Consider the following 13,004-nt stretch of genomic DNA (forward strand, 5'->3'; position numbering starts at 1 on the left):
TGAGGCTGGTCTCCAAGCCGCGACCCTCCTGTTTCAACCTTCCAGGTACTGGTATTACAAATGCGTGCCGTCACATCTGGCTTTGCATGTGTGTGGGGCGGGAGTGCTGGGGATGGAACCCAGGGCATTCTAACTCCAAGCTACATCACCAGCCCTATTTTATTCCCTTATTTTGGAACAGGGTCTTATTAAATTGCTGAAGCTGTTCTCAAACCTATAATCTTCCTGTCTCAGCTTCCCAACTACTGGGATTACACACGTGGGTCACCATGCCTGGTTGAGCATTCATTTTTTTTTCTTTTGGTGGTGGTACTGGGGTTCCTGGAAGCCCTTCTACCTCCGGGCTACACTCCCAGACCTATTTTTGCATTTTTATTTGGAAACAGGGTCTCCTAAGCCAGCGCGCGCGGCTGGCTTTGAACCTGCGCGATCCTCCTGTCTCTGCCTCCCAAGCGTGGGGATTACAAGTGTGCGCCACCGCACCCGGCTTGAGCATTCATTTTTAAGTGTGGATTTGTTTTCATTTCTCTTGGGTAGTTATCTAGGAGGGTAGTTGTTGGGTTATAGGGTGATAATGTGTGTATAGCTATTTTTGTGGTACTGGTACTGGTGATTGAACCCAGGAGTGTCCTACCTCTGAGTTATACACCTAGCTTTTTTTTTTTTTTTTTTTTGTAGTACTGGGGATTGAACCCAGGGGCATCCTACCTCCAAGCTACTACCCCAGCCCTATTTTTAGTGTGTTTATTTTTTGAAACAGGGTCTCACTGAGTTGCAAAGGACCTCGCTAAAGTAGCTGAGGCTGTCTGCGAACCGTGATCCTCCTGTCTCAGCCTCCTGAATGTGCTGGGATTACACGTGTGCGCCACCACGCCCGGCGCCTGGTTTTTTAGCATTTTATATGACGGGGCGTTTTGGTAGGCGCCCTTTCTTTCATTCCCGGTTCACTGAGCATTTTGTATCATGAAAAGGTTTTTGTCAGATGCTGTCACCGAGTCTGGTGAGATGATCTGGGCTTCAGCTTTTGTTTCGTTTAGTTTTCTTGGTGGTGCTGTGGGAGGAACCCAGGGCAGTGGTGCAGCCTCTGAGCTGCAGCCCAGCTTCTTATTTTTACTTTGAAGCAGGGACTCACTCAGCTGCTGCTGACATGGAGCATGCAACCCTCCTGTGTCAGCCTGCAAGGACTGCATTACAGGCATGCTCCTATTTAAAGTAATCTCTTTCTGCAGTTGTGTTAGCCAGTTTTATAGGGAAAGATTTTCTTTTGAAACTTCATGTCCTTTAGCTGGGCATGGTGGGAATAAGTGGGAGGCTGAGGCAGGAAGATCACGATTTCCATCAACTTAGGGTATCAGCACCTTAGACCCTGTTTCCAAACAAAAAATAATACGGGCTGGGACTGTAGCTCAGAGGTAGAATATCCTAGTTCCATCCTCAGCAACACGCACGCACGCACGCACGCACGCGCACTCTCGCTCTCTCACTCGCTCTCCTCAGGGAGGCCTGTACCCCTCCTCCTGGGCCTGTGCTGGGCTGGCTGCCCCTGCGCATGCTCCCAACTGGCACCGTGCACACTTCCAAAGGTGAACGGTGTTTCTCAGCTTTGCTCCTTCTAGATTGGTGACTTTTTTTGTGAAAACCCTCCTTCTGCTGCCTCCCAAGCAAACATGTGATTTTGCTGGGGCACCTCTGGTTTTCAGCTCTTAGACCCTTTGTTCTAGGTCTTGGCCCTCTGTTCCCGGGCGCCATCATCCCGATTCCCAGGGGCAGTCTACCCGCAGAGCAGCACCACCCCTCACCTCCCTGCTGTGCTGGGCCTGTGGCAGCAAGGCTTGCTGGGGTCTTAAACCTGCCTAGTGCTTATTATACCCTGGGGTTTATTTTTCCCTCTCACAGATCTATAAATTTGGCTCATGTCAGCAACATTATATTTTGTTTAAAACATCATTTATGTAACTTCCTGATTTGTTGAGTATTTAGATTGTTACCTCCTGTGTGCGTGTGCGTGTGCATGAGAGAGAGAGAGAGAGAGAGAGAGAGAGAGAGAGAGAGAGAGAGAGAGAGAGCGCGCGCGCGCGTACACACATGTACTGGGATGGAATCCAGGGGCATTCTACCTCTGACCTATACTCTAGCCCTATTTTATTCTTTCTTCTTTTTGAAACAAGGTCTCACTAAGTTGAGGAGGCTGGCGGGACCTGAATCCTCCTGCCTAGGCCTCCCAAGCACTGGGACAACAGGCGTGCACCACCGCAGATGGTTTCTATTTCTTGCTGTTTTTAAATATGCAGGTATAGACATTTTTAGTATAATAGTCCCCACACCTATTTGAATAACTTTTCCTAAAAATGAGATGATGGGTCAAATTTAAAAAAATAAAGCTTTTGTAATATGTGGCCAGATTGCTGTCCAGAAATAGCATTTTGATTTATGCTGCCGTCGGTCTTTAGAAGAATCCCTTTGCCCCTCTTGTCCCCACTTGCTATAACAGCATGGCGTTATTCTTTTACTTGTAATTGAGTAAAAGTGAGACAGTAGCATATAGTTGTAGGTACAGCTTTATAGTTGCCTTATTTTGGGGTTTATTTGTAAAACTAAACGTGTGTGTGTGTGTGTGTGTGTGTGTGTGTGTGTGTGTGTGTTACTGGAGATGGAACCCAGGGCATTCTACCTCTGAGCTATACCCCCAGCCCTATTTTTTATTCTTTATTTGGAAACAGGATCTTGCTAAGTTGCTGAGAGCCTCACTAAGTAGCTGAGGCTGGCCTCGAACCTATGACCCGCCTGTCTCAGCCTCCCAAGAGCTGGGATTACAAGTGTGTGCCACCACACCTGGCTCTGGGTACTAATCTTTATTTCTTGAAAACCATTAAAATATTTATATAATCAGATTCATCAACTAATTCTTTACTCTGTTTTCATTGTTTCTAAGACTGCTAACCTTTAATTCAGCCTTTTAACCTTTATGATTTTTTTTTTTTTTTTTTTTTTTTTTTGGTGCTGGTGATTAAACCCACAGGACCATTCTTCCTCCATGCTACACCCCCAGCCCTATTTTGGTTTTATTTTTGAAATGGTTTCCAAAATAGGTTGATGAGAATCTCACTCCTTGCTGAGGCTGTCCTCAGAACCTGCAATCCTCCTGTCTCCGCCTCTCAAGCACTGGTATCACAGGCGTGCGCCACCGCGCCCGCACACGTTCTGTATTTAGAGGCCTTGCTTCATTTTACTCCATAGTAATTGCTCTTCACATTGTCCTAATCTCACATTTTATGTTTTATGTCTCTGGGATCTTTTGTGTGTGTGGGGGGTATGCTGGGGATGAAACTCTTCTACCTCCGGGCTGCACTCCCAGACCTATTTTATATTTTATTTGGAAACAGGTTCTCTTAAACCAGCTGAGGCTGGCTTCGAACCTGCGCAATCCTCTGTCTCAGCCTCCCAAGCACGGCGATTACAAGTGTGCGCCCATGCCTGGCTTGTCTCTTTTCTCTGGGATCTGTTTGCTTCTTTTATCTAGTTTTAACTGTAGCTGGTATTTGTTTTTTGCAAGTAAAAAAGTCAGGGTGCCCCTGGCCCACCACAGCACCCAGGACACTCTAGACAGATGGCCTTCTACCAGCGTGGTGGTTTGGTACCTGGACAGGCCTCTGCCCAGCTCCAGGTGCTCTGGGAAACTGAGACAGCTGAGGCTGTCTACGAACCGCGATCCTCCAGTCTCAGCCTCCCAAATGCTGGGAACCAGCCGTTTTGTATTTCTTATTTTGAAACAGGGTCTAAGTAGCTGAGACTGCAATCTTCCTGTCTCTGCCTCCCAAGTACTGGGATGACAGACCTGTGTCACTCTGCCTGGCTTGGGCAATGTTTTAATAGGTCCAAGGGGTTTATATTTTTATTTTTTTTGTGGTACTGGGGTTCCTGGAAGCCCTTCTACCTCCGGGCTACACTCCCAGACCTATTTTATATTTTTGAAACAGGGTCTCTTATGCCAGCGCGGCTGGCTTCGAACCTGCGCGATCCTCCTGTCTCTGCCTCCCAAGTGCAGGGATTATAAGCGTGCGCCACGACACCCGGCTACCTGAATATATTTTAAAACTGTACCTAGTTGGGCACAGTGGCACACACCTGTCATCCCAGTACTTAGGAGGATCACAGGCTCAGAGCCTGCCTCAGCAACTTAGTGACACTCTCAGCAACTTTGTAAGACCTTGTTTCCAAATAATAAAATTGGGCTGGGGTATAGCTTAGAGGTAGGAGGCCCCTGAGTTTAGTCCCCATGACACACACACACACACACACACACACACACTCTGTCTCTCTCTCTCTCTTTCTCTCTCCTGTCATGATGAGTTACAAAAGAAACTAAGCACAGAAACTTTTTAATGGAAAAAAGTGAAACTGGTTTCTTAGAGCTACCTGTAGATGATCTTACTGCCATTTTAAAGTCATAATTATGTATTACATTTTCTACTTTGCCTAGTTTAGCATCTGTTACATAACACCTGGCCACCTGCTTAGTTGTGCAGGCAGCTCCTTTCAGTTTAGGTAATAATACTACTTGCAGTCTGAACAGGTCCCCCTCTTACAGAGTTATTTTCCATATGTCTGAAGCAGGTGCTGAGCGTTCTGACAGTAAAGCAGTTCACAGAGACATGCATTTCTTTGTTTCTGTGACATGGCCGCTGTCTGCCCCCTTGACTGGAATCGTGGGGGAACATCTTACCAGAGCCGGGAAGGGCACCCTTGTGAAGAGACCATCCTCCTTCCCAGACTGCCGCCTTGTCTCCCTGCCCTCTCTCCAGCCTCTTCTGGCTGAGCGTGGACCTTCCATTGCACTGCTTCTCCCGGCCTCCCCGGGGGCCTCGCAGCTGATGTCCCCGTTTCCACCAGATTCTAGGTTCTCTTGATCCCTGCCGTCCACTGTAGGAGTCCAGTTGTTAGGTTTGTCCAGTCTTGCGCACAGGTGCTGGTAGGTGTTGGAGAAGAATCATTTATTTGCCATGATTGGCACCAGTAACGACCTCCAGGTCCGATTTCCAGTGTCTTCAACGTTGCTACCTGCCTTGGGTGCTCTTGCTGCCGCCGGCCTGCCCTCCCGCGCCCATGCCCCACTTCCAGACGCTTGTTTCAGGGAGGCCAGGCTGGTTCGTCATGAGGACTGGAAATAGCTCGTCTTCCAGGCGGGCAGCCTGCGCTGGGAAGCAGGGCATCTTGTAACTGACGTGGCTTGAGTGATTGGAGATTGCAGACGTGCGCCGCCACACCTGGCTGGACCTTTGCTCGCGTTCCTCACTGCAGCCCTTCCTGTGTGCTCATCACATGCGAATGGGCAGCCGAGGTCCCTGAGCCTGGGCTTCTCTTCATTCTCTACATTCATACTGAGCTTTTCTGTGCTGCATATGTTTGGCAAAAGCCTGATCACACAGTGATGGAATATTCTTTTCATAATTTGTACAATAGAGCATAGGTGTATAACATGGCCAAGTCAGGACTGGAGCGCAGACCTGCTTTGAGGTCTAATGTTCTTTTCAGGTATTACTTTCTTTTAGGGTATCAGACGAAAAACGCAATAATGTATGTATGGAGGAAGTACTGGGGATTGAACCTACGGACATTCTACCTCCAACCTACACTGTCAGCCCTATTTAATTTTTTATTTGAAACAGTCTCCCTGGGTTGCTGAGGTTGTCCTCAAACCTGTAATCCTCCAGAATGTCTCAGCCTTCCAAATGCTAAGATTATAGATATGCGTTACCACCCCTTACTCAATTTTTTTTTTGGGGGGGGCGGGTCTGGGGATGGAACCCAGGGGCATTTGACCTCTGAGCTACACCTCCTGCCCTGTTTTTTGTTCTTTATTTTGAAACAGGGTCTCACTAGGTAGCGGAGGGCCCCACTAAGTAGTGGAAGCTGTCTGTGAACCGCGATCCTCCGGTCTCAGCTTCCCAAATGCTAGGATTACAAGCGTGCGCCACCACACCCGGCACATCCCTGACTCTAAATAATAATTTTTATTTATTTATTTATTTATTTGCAAGACTGGGTATGGAAACCAGGGGCATTCTGCCTCCAAGCTGTACCTCAACCTTTCTTCCTTTCTTTCTTTTCTTTCTTTCTTTCTTGTACTGGGGGTAGAACCAGGGGCTTTCTACCTCCAGGCTACACTCCCAGACATATTTTATATTTTTATTTGGAAACAGGGTCTCTGAAGTCAGCAAGGCTGGCTTTGAACCTGCACGATCCTCCTGTCTCCGCCTCCCAAGTGCGGGGATTACAAGTGTGTGCCACCACACCCAGCTATTCTTTATATTTTGAAACAAGATCTCACCAAGTTACAGAGGGCCTCACCAAGTAGCTGAGGTGATCCTCTTGTCTCAGCCTCCCAATTACTAGGATTACAAGTGTGTGCCACCACATCCAGTTTCTAAATAATTTTTAAAAGTCTGTACCACTCTTCTTTTTTTTTGGGGGGGGAGGGAGTACCAGGGATTGAATCTAGGGACATTCTACTTCCAAGCTACATCCCCATCCCTTTTTTCTATTCTTTATTTTGAAATAGAGTCTCACTAAGTTACAGAGGGCCTCACTAAGTAGCCGAGGCTGGCTGCAGACCTATGCTCCTCCTGTCTCAGCCTCCCAAGTACTGGGATTACTCTGACTTTTAAAATAATATAACATGTTGAGTAAGTGCCAAGCATCTTCTCCTCTTGGTTTTATAGCCAGCACGACTTTAGGCCAGTTTTTATTGCTCACTCAGTGGCTTCCACCCTCTGAAAAACTTCTACATTAGCTTTCTTAGCTAGTGAATTATGAAAGGAACAAGTTAAAGTAAGGAATACATTTTCTGTTAAAGCAGTCATTAGTATTATCTACCTACTTATTTTTGGAACATTAATTTGGATCATTCTAGTTACTTAGCATCTGAAGACAAGTTAATTTTTATCTGTGAAACGAGGTACTGTAGTTTCGTGTTCAGATAATTAAAGTTCACCAAAACGGGTAGCTTAGAGAACAGCTTAATAGCTTCCTCTAAAAATAACCCGTTCACAGTTGATAGGTAGCATTTTAGTTGCTGTAACAACGCGCACAGTTCTGTGGTGCTTGCATGTGATGAGCTTTCCATTTTATTGAGACAAGCTTTGCTGTTCACAAACGTGATTGATTCTGTGCTGTCATGACTGTCATGACAGGGGCCTGGGAGGGTGGGAGGACGCCTGAGCACACCAGAAATCCTCTGTCCAGGCCGCTGAGGCTGGAGGCTGGCCGTATGTTCTACCGATGCTGCATTAGTCAGACCTGCTTGGAACACTTCCCTTGCAATTGCCGTCAATATGAGCTTAGAAACCGTGCAAGGAAATCAACCCCATAATTTTGTAACAGCACAATTTTTTAAAATCACCATTTGAGGTATAATTTATATGCAATAAAATGCATCTTTTGTGGCTGGGGATGTAGCTCAACTGTAGAGTGGGTGGTTAGCATGTGTGAGGCTCTGCTTCAATAAAAAAAGAAGTAAGACGTGTCTCTTCTGTGTATACAGTTAAATCTTAGCAAGTGTGTGTACTTGTGTAGCTGCCACCACAGTGAAGACCCAGAGCACCTGCAGCATCGCTGAAGGCTGGCTGTGCGTCAGCCCGTACCGCAGGCAGCCACAGTTCAGTCCCTGTCACTGTCAGAATCTTACATAAATGGAATAGAAGGTGTGCATTCTCTTTGGCTTCTTTTACTTAGCATCATGTTTTTCAAATTTATGCTGTTATTGTATGTGTCAGTAGAGTCTCCCTTTTATTGCTGAGCTCCGTTCCCTTGTGTGGATGTACCAATTTATTTACCCTTTTTAAAATTTTTATTTTATTTTATTTTATTTTTTTGTGGTACTGGGAATGGAACCTAGGGGCATTTTACCTCTGAGCTACACCTCCAGCTCTATTTCATTCTTTTATTTTGGAACAGGGTCTAACTAAGTTTTAAGTAGCTGAGGCTGGCTGGGAACCTATGGTTCCTGTCTCAGCCTCCCAAGTACTGGCATTGCAGGCGTGCTCCACCATGCCCAGTCTCCTTTTTGCTTTGAAACAAGGCCTCCCTAAGTGGCTGAGGGTCTAGCTGAGTCTAGCCTTGAGCCTGTCTCCTCTTGTCCCAGGCTCCCAAGTACCGGGATTACAGAGGTGCACCACCATGCCTGGCATAAGTGGTTTTAACTTAGACATCTCTTATAACTCATTGGTCGTCACACAGAAAGCATCTGTTCTTGCCGGGCATGGTGGTGCACTCTTACAATCACAGCACTTGGGAGGCGGAGACCGGAGGATTGTGGTTGGTGGCCAGCCTCAGCTACTTAGCGAGGCCCTTGCAACTCAGTGAGACCCGGTTTCAAAAGGAAAAAAAGACTAAAAAATAGGTCTGGCGGTGTAGCTCGGTGGTACAATGCCCCTGCGTTCCATTCCCAGTACTGCAAAAAGATAAAAAATAAATAAAAAAATAAAGTCTACTCTTTTGCTTCTATTTGTTTCTTTGTTTGTTTGTTTGTTTGTTTGGTCCTGGGAACCCAGGAACAGTCTACCTCCAAGTTTTTCTCTAAGCTTTTGTTGTTTATTTCTTTATTTGAAGCAGTCTCACTGAGTTGCTGAGGCTAAGTTCTCTGGTCTCAATTTCAAAAGCAGAAAAAAATCTCACTTGGGATTGCAGGTGTGTCACCATGTCCAGCTGCTTTGTTGTCTTATTTTGAAACTGAGAGTTCTTTTTGTCTTCTCAGGACAGATGCTGAGTAAGTAGCTGAGGCTGTCTGAGAACTGCGATCCTCCTGTCTCAGCCTCCCAAATGCTGGGGTTACAAGCATGCTCCACCATGCCCGGCTTTTTTTTTTTTTTTTAAAGTGGTACTGGGGGTGGAACCCAGAGGCTTTCTACCTTCGGGCTATACTCCCAGACCTTTTTTATATTTTATTTGGAAACAGGGTCTCGCTAAGTAGCTGAGGCTGACTTCGAACCCGTGAGATCCTCCTGTCTCCGCCTCCCAAGCGCGGGGATTACAAGCGTGCGCCACCACACCCGGCTATTCTTTATTTTTGAAACAGGGTCTCACTAAGTTGCAGAGGGCCTCACTAAGTAGCTGAGGCTGTCCGCGAACCGCGATCTTCCAGTCTCAGCCTCCTGAATGCTGGGATGACAAGCGTGCGCCACCACGCTCGGCTTCTATTTTATTATTTTTTTAAAATAGGGTCTTCTGTCTCCATCTCCTAAGTATTGGGATTACAGTCATGTACTACCACACCCAGCTCTAGAAGTATTTATTTATTTATTTATTTATTTATTTATTTATTTTGCAGTTCTGGGGCTGGAACCCAGGGGCATTTGATATTCTAGCTACACCCCTGCCCTTTTTTTTTTTTTAATTCTTTATTTTGAAACCGTGTCTCAACTGAGTTGCAGAGGGCCTCACTAAGTAGCTGAGGCTGTCCGCGAACCGTGAGCCTCCCGTCTCAGTCTTCGGAATGCTGGGATTACAAGCGTGCGCCACCACGCCCGTCTTAGAAGTATTTGATTGGATTGAAATCCAGGGGCATTCTACCTTTGAGCTATACTCTCAGACCTCTTTTTCTTTTTTAATTTAGAAACGGTCCAATACTAAGTTACTGACAATTTTGAAAAATTTCTAAGGCTGGCTTTGAACCTGCAATCCTCCAGTCTCAGCTTCTCAATAGGACTTAAGGTGTACACTAACATCTGACTTAGAACAACTTGAGTGTGTGTGTGAGAGAGACTGAGGAGTGAACCCAGGGCATTCTAACTCCAAGTTACACGTGTACCCCAGCCTTTTTTTTTTTTTTTTTTTTTTTTTACAGTACTGGAGATGAAACCCAAGGACATTCATCTCCAAGATACATTCCCAACACCATTTTTTATTCTTTTTTTTTTTTTTTATATTTGTGGAACTGAGGATGGAATCCAGAGGCATTCTACCTCTGAGAGTGACACCCCCTAGCCTTTTTTTTTTTTTTTTTTTTTTTTTTGCAGGTCTGGGGATGGAACTGAGGGGCATTTGACCTCCGAGCTACACCCCCTGCCCTGTTTTTAATTCTTTATTTTTGAAACCGGGTCTCACGAACTTGCGGAGGGCCATTACTAAGTAGCTGAGGCTGAACCACTATCATCCTGTCTTAGCCTCCCACATGCTGGGATTATAAGCGTGTGCCACCACGCCCAGCTTCCAGGCCTATTTTATTTTTATAAAGACATTTCAGAATGAGATGTCAGAGCTGCAGGTGCTAAAGCATGAAGGACTGGTGCAGCTTCTAGTCATCAGTATGGTTGGAGTTCACAACTGTCCAGGGAACTGCAGAAGGCAACGGGAGCCCGAGGAAACCAAGAAGCCTAGAACTCTTAAGAGAGCAGTTGCACAGACGCGGACACAACTGCCAGGAGGGCACAGCCAGATATGACCAGACTGCTGCCTCCCCGCCTGAAATCAGGCATTAAGAAAGTGTATATGTGCTGGGCGTGGTGGCGCACGCCTGTAATCCCCGCGCTTGGGCGGTGGAGACAGGAGGATCGCGCAGGTTCGAAGCCAGCCGCGCTGGCTTAAGAGATCCTGTTTCCAAATTTTAAAAATATATAAAATAGGTCTGGGAGTGTAGCCCGGAGGTAGAAGGGTTTCCAGGAACCCCAGTACCACCACCCCCCAAAACAAATGAAAGAAAAGAAAGTGCATATGCTAAAAATTGCTTTTCTTGTTTTAGTACTGGGGATGGAATGCAGGGGCATTCTACCGTCGAGCTACACGCCCAGCCCCAGTTTTTTATTCTTTTATTTTGAAACAGGGTCTCACTAAGTAGCTGATGCTGGCCACCTGCGATCCTCCTGTCTCAGCCTCCCAAGTACTGGGATTACAAGCGTGCACCACCATACCTGGCTAGAGAACACTTTATCTAATATTCGTATACAGGAGAGCTTGGGTTCTATTTCAGTACTGTAGGGAAAAAAATCCTGCCGTGTGTGTGTGTGTGTGTGTGTGTGTGTGTGTGTGTGTGTGTGTGTGTGTACGCGCACATGTGTGTCTGTCTGTCTGTCATTGGGCATTGAACCCAGAGTTGCAGAGGGCCTTCCTAAGTTGCTGAGGCTGTCCTTGAACCTGTGATCCTTCTGTCTCTGTCTCTACCTCTCAGGTACTGGGCTTACAAGTGCCTGTGCCACCATACCCACCTTGCCTCCTTTGACCATTAAAATACCAACTTCTGAAAGAGGTCAGCAGTTTTTTTGTTGTTTGTTTGTTTGCAGGTCTGGGGATGGAACCCAGGGGCATTTGACTTTGGAGCTATACCCCCAGCACTAGTTTTTATTCTTTATTTTGAAACAGGGCCTCACTGAGTTGTGGTGGGCCTCACTCCTTCACGCCTGGCTGCATCTGCAGATATTAACAAAAGAATGAGGCTGACACATAGGTAACACAGTAAATTGTACAGTACTAGCCTGCTCAGCTCAGGTGCATACCTGAAATCCCAGCTGTTTGGGAGGCAGGGCAGGAGGATTGCAAGCTGCAACAGAGCAAGACCCTGTCTCAAAATTAAACAAAAGCCGGGCCTGGTGGCGCACACTTGTAATCCCAGCATTCGGAAGGCTGAGACCAGAGGATCACAGTTCGCGGACAGCCTCAGCTACTTAGTGAGACCCTTCTTAACGTAGACCCTGCTTCAAAATAAAGAATAAAAAATAGGGCAGGGGGTGAGCTCAGGTCGAATGCCCCTGGGGTTCCATCCCCAGACGTGCAAAAAAAATAAAAAATAAAACAAGCCTTGATATAGCTCATTCAGTGTTGCCTATCATGGACAGGGTGCTGGGTTCAAGTCACAGTGCCACCAAAAAAACCCAAATTATAGCTATTGCTAAGTAAGGATTGTTAATAAAACTTTTAATATCACCACTTGATTCCGAATAAACATTTTGAGTGCTGTACTCCCGTGAACCAAGGCAGAACAGCTTCTCAGTCAGTGGCAGCGCACTGTACGGCGACTGCGTAATGAGCCCCATTTAGGGTTTTGTTTTGATATCAGTTTGAATCTTTATCGGTTTTTGTTTGTTTTTTGCGGTACTGGGGATGGAACTCAGGGGCATTCTACTTCCAAGCTACACCTGCAGCCCTATTTTTTATTCTTTATTTTGAAACCAGGCCTCGCTGTGAGGATCACTAAGTAGTGGAGGCTGTCTGCGAACCGCCATCCTCCTGTCTCAGGCTCCTGAATGCTGGGATTACAAGCGTGCCCACCACAACCGCTTCTTTATCGGTTTTACATTAGAGTACAGTGAGAAAATGATTTAACGGGTAGACCTGGACATTTTTATCCTTGGTATTTAATCATGCCGCTATGCAGTAATTAGGCGTGATAGGTGTAGAGTGGTGCCTCACGCCCGGGTGTTGAGGGTGGAGCCCAGGGCTTCCTGCTTCCTAGCATCACCCTGCTGCTGCTGAGGTATGCCTCTAGCCCATCAATCATTTTTTTGTAAAACAAAACCTAGAACACTTAAGAATTCTTTGTATCCCACATTTTTAATGTACGTTAATTGTTGCTAAGTTACACATCTGCTTCATAAAATACGCCAAAAACAGGAGTCTAGGTTTAAAAAGAAAGAAGACTTGAGAGTGCTCCATGAGCCTGTTAGCAGTTGCCGCCTTTGCGGTGCGGTAGTAAACATGGTATTGAAGGAAGGCCAGGAGCCAGGAGGAGGTGGGCTGGGACGCGCTCGCGCCGTGACTGGAGGTGGCCGCTCACCGCTGACGGCAGCGGGTGCAGGCGGGCGGCTTGCGTGGGCTCGTGGAGCCAGGCCGGCTCGCTGCCTGCTCAGCTTGTGCGGGCGCTCCTCCGCTGGTAACTGCTGCCAGTCCGCCCCTGCTGCTGCTACAGTGCCCTACTTTGGGGCCGTGGAAGGACCCAAGTGTGTGTAGAAATAAGCACAGGTACTTACAGTTGGTGGAGAAGGAACAGACGGCCTGAAAAGTGAGCCCAGTGGACT

At 46.7% G+C, this 13,004-nt stretch overlaps 1 protein-coding gene across 1 annotated transcript in view; it reads left to right on the forward strand.

Moving 5' to 3' along the window:
• The window catches only part of MAPK1 (mitogen-activated protein kinase 1), a gene marked incomplete at both ends in the record, with an annotated part of 49,180 nt that overhangs the window by 14,853 nt on the left and 21,323 nt on the right, over positions 1-13,004 (forward strand). The window lies entirely within an intron of this gene.

The sequence above is a fragment of the Muscardinus avellanarius genome, assembly GCF_963383645.1.
Source record: "Muscardinus avellanarius genome assembly, chromosome: 21".
In the NCBI taxonomy this organism is placed as follows: Eukaryota; Metazoa; Chordata; class Mammalia; order Rodentia; family Gliridae; genus Muscardinus; species Muscardinus avellanarius.